This window comes from Vespa velutina, chromosome 2, assembly GCF_912470025.1.
Source record: "Vespa velutina chromosome 2, iVesVel2.1, whole genome shotgun sequence".
In the NCBI taxonomy this organism is placed as follows: Eukaryota; Metazoa; Arthropoda; class Insecta; order Hymenoptera; family Vespidae; genus Vespa; species Vespa velutina.
In genome coordinates, this window is record NC_062189.1 from 518,270 (window position 1) to 522,500 (window position 4,231).

Sequence of the window (4,231 nt, forward strand, 5' to 3'; positions counted from 1 at the left end):
TTCTTGTCATCATATTCGTCTTTCATCGTCGACTGTTTATAGAAAGGCCGTTCGTTTGATTAAAACGAACGACGAACGACAACAATTTTTTTCGTAGCTCCTTCTAAAGTCCAATTGAAGACGTTTAAAAATGTCTACATACGTTGATTATTAATATAAAATATCGATGGATTTATTTAATCGTCTGTCGGAAATGAGAAGAAGACGAGATTCATCTTTAATTTTCTTAAAACACTCGTTAAGAGGCACAAAGCACTCGTAAACAAACGAAAAGGGTCCAAGTGCGGCCCTTCAAAAAGAAAACCACAGGAAGGCTACTAGCAAGAGTCGCCTAATTCGACGACCACGATCGTCCTTAGGGGATACGCTCACCCTAGTCCATTAACACGCTCTCCACCGCGCCTTGCCAAAATTTAGATCGCACCTTTCTCTCTCTCTCTCTCTCTCTCTCTCTCTCTCTCTTCTGGTCCTTTTACAAATCGTAACGCGAAAACGCCATTACAACCAGCTTCTAGTCGAGGGATGAAATTTTCTTTCTTCGCTCCTTTTTTTTTTTTATTTTATTTCGCAAATTAATAGATAACACTTGACAAAATCGATATAACCAGATGATATATAAATCCTTCGTATCTTTCGATATTTTATTGCAACATCTAAAAAATTTCAATGTAAAATTTTCACAAGATATACATAAATGTTAAATGTTAAATAGAAATAATAATATATAGAATATTTTCAATAAATCATTAATTTCACGATCGACGATAAATAAGAAACGTCGAACCGATCGTCGTGACGTCCGGCGGGCCGGTTAAAAGAAAATTTAACAAAACCAAACACCGGCAGGGATCCTTTTAATTCGCGTTTACTATGAACGGCGTCACGTAATTAGTCGCCCTTTGCCGGAGTTTAATACCAAGGCAGGAAGGTGTAGGCAGGCAGGCAAGCAGGCAGGCAGACGATGGTAGTCCGGCTCACTTTTCTCTTTTCTCTTCTTCTCCTTAGCGCCTCGTACCACGACTTTCAGTGCTCGACTCCTCGTTTATCCCCATTGCCATTGTGTCTCTCCCTCGAATACCACCCAACACCGGCAACACCACCACCACTACCACTACCAGCAGTAGCAGTAGTAGCAGCGATAGCAACGATAGCAGTAGCAGCAACGATCTCTTTCCTTTTCTTCTTAATCTCGGCCGTTCTTTCTCTTTCTTCTTCATCTCTTAATCGTTCCACGTCGTGCTTTCTTTCTTTCTTTATTTCTTTCTTTCTTTCTTTCTTTCTTTCTTTCTTTCTTTCTTTCTTTCTATGCATCCAGGGAGCAACGTGTTTCGAGCCTTCGACGATCGATAATAATATTCCGTAAAAAACATTGTGATTAAGGGAAATAAAGGGAAAGAGAAACAGAGAGGGAAAAAAGTGTGAGACTGAGATAAGATAGAGTAAGATGTCGACTAAAGCATTGACTTGTTTCACTTGATATTCCACAAGTAGTACAAATCGTGATTATTATCGAGCCAAACGGTCTTTTTCGCTAACTCATCGGCCGTCGATCGTCGAGCTTTGATGAAACGTAGAGAACAACTAAATTATTGTATTTCGACGCGTCGATGGATTGGCAGGCGATTACGATCATTTACGAACGTTGCCGAATAGTTAAGCGGATACACACGTGCAAACATGTAGATGTAACGATCTGAAAAAGAGAGAAACGGAAAGAGAGAGAGAGAGAGAGAGAGAGAGAGAGAGAGAGAGGGAGGGAGGGAGGGAGAAAGGGAGAAAGGGAGAATCGTAATCTAGTTTCGATGTAAAAGCACCATTTGATAAAAATCGATAACGATCAGATTACGCGATCCCAAATTTTCACAGTCTCTCGATTCCCTTTTCATTTCGTTAAAGTGGATTTTGACGGGCGACAATTTGTGTTGACTCATTTTGGAAAAATGATTTTTTCTTTCTTTTGTCTTCTTTGTTCCTTTTTTTTCTCTCGAAAATAAATCTTCCGTTTCTTATTTCTTTCTTTAAGATCACTTATCCGATAATTCTTGTACGATAAGAAATGTAATTTTACAAAAATCGTGAAGAGAAATTAATGAAATTTCAAATGTTTCAAATTGAACGGATCGCCGGGCAAAACATTCTAGGGATATCGTCCGATGTTAAGAGTTCGAGTTTCGTGGATGATCCTCGGTAGGCGTACCACAAAATTTGTTTGCAACCGCGTTGCGTTCATCGATCGGGCCATCGAAAGTGCCGGGCTCTGGTCCACACAACGGCAAAAGAGTAATCGAGCGGACGAGTAGCGTCAGCGACGACGGCAACAGCGGCCAAGGGTGAATAGCGTTGGAAGGTTAAGGTTGTATCGGATCGGACGTTTCTAAAAACGCTTCTGGTTCTTGAAGAAGAAGAAGAAGAAGAAGAAGAAGACGAAGAAAAAGAAGTAGTAGTAGTAACAGAGGTAGATGAAGAGGAGAAAGAAGAAAAAGGAAAAAAAAGGAGGAAGAAGAAAAAAGTATAGAAAAGCGTGCGAAAATGTGATATACGAATATATATATGTACATATATATATATATATATATATATATATATATATATATATGTATATATATATGTATTTCTCTATTCGGTCTCTCGGAAGCTTCTCTCTATGTTAAGAGTATAAATTTCACAGCGGGTTGGCCGGTTGTCGATTTATCGTTGCTCGACCGACCGGAATAGGAGAGAAAAATAGAGAGAAAGAGGAAGAGAGAAAGAGATAGTTTGAGTGGAGAATAAAGTAAAGGTGGTTCGAGTAATAGCGATCGAGAGTAGCGTAAAGTTGCTCTTCGTGGCGTATAGAGCCATGAGTAGTTTGCTCGATGCTATAATGGGGACCCCCCGCGGTAGCTTACCTGCATCATCGACTAATCACATCGGATAATAGGGAACAATGGCGGCCCCGTGAAAAGTGAAGCATACCCACCACTTACCTTCTTCCTACCCCTCATCAGACCCTCGACGGTCCACTACGCGAATCTCTCTCTCTCTCCCTCTGTCTTTCTCTTTCCCTCTTACTGCTGGACAGTATGGATGTACGTGTGTGTATACGTGTGATAGAGAAAGAGAGAGAGAGAGAGAGAGAGAGAGAGAGAGAAAGAGAGACGATATAATCCTCTTACGCACTGAGTACAAAGTAAAATGCAGACGGCACAGGCGTGCCGCACTCCTGCGTGTTTCAAGCCTGGTATTACGCGTCGGCACGAGGAAAAGAAGCAAACGTTACGAAATAGAAAGCAAGGGAAAAAAAGAAAGGGAGGAAGAAAGAAGGAAAGAAAGAAAGAGTCGATGGGTGTGCCAAAATTTCGCCCTTCCATGATCTTCTTGGTATTGTTGAGAAAATTCTTCCTATCTCTCTCTCTCTCTCTCTCTCTCTCTCTTTCTCTCTCTCTCTCTCTCGTTCTCTCTTTTTTCGTTGTCTTACAAGCTCTCGTAGATCTTTTAAACGAACACCAATTTGAGACGAATCTCCGATCACGAAACTCAGACAGCAATGGCGATCGAAAACTTACCCCCTTTCTCTGTTTCTCTATCTCTCTTCTTAACTACAAGCACCGGCTGCCTTGAGGAAGAGGAAGACTGCCGGTCTTTGTCGAATCTCCGACTGAAACACGAGCTCGTACTCCAAAGGCCGCTCTCAATATAACCTCGTTATACTTGCTCGAAGTAGGTTTACGGCTCTCGAGGGTCGCCTCGATGGTTTCTCGTTACCACTCTCGGTTGCGTACGTGTAGAAAGAGAGAAAGATAGAGAAAGTTAGATAGACAGATAGATAGATAGATAGATAGGTTGGCGAGGTCGAAAAAGCACTTCGACATTATATATAATCAAATTTTCGTTTTTCTCCACGACAAACTCGTTGCATTTGACCTTTTACACCTTTTGGAGAAATACTACATTTCAAAGAGAGGAAAAAGATAAAATAGAGAGAGAGAGAGAGAGAGAGAGAGAAGTTGTCTTCGTTAGACGTGTAAGCTCATATCGACTCTTTGAGTTTCTTAAGAATGGCAAAAGAGGGAAGAAACGATATCGACGCGGTCGCGTCTCGAGAGCGATTTCTGAGGCGCGAGACCACGAGAGAGAGAGAGAGAGAGAGAAATAGAGAGCGAAGTAAAGCTACCACCGAGGCGTGGTCGTGCGAGCAACCGCTGAGAATCCTATTGCATAACTCTCTCTCTCTCTCTCTCTCTCTCTCTCT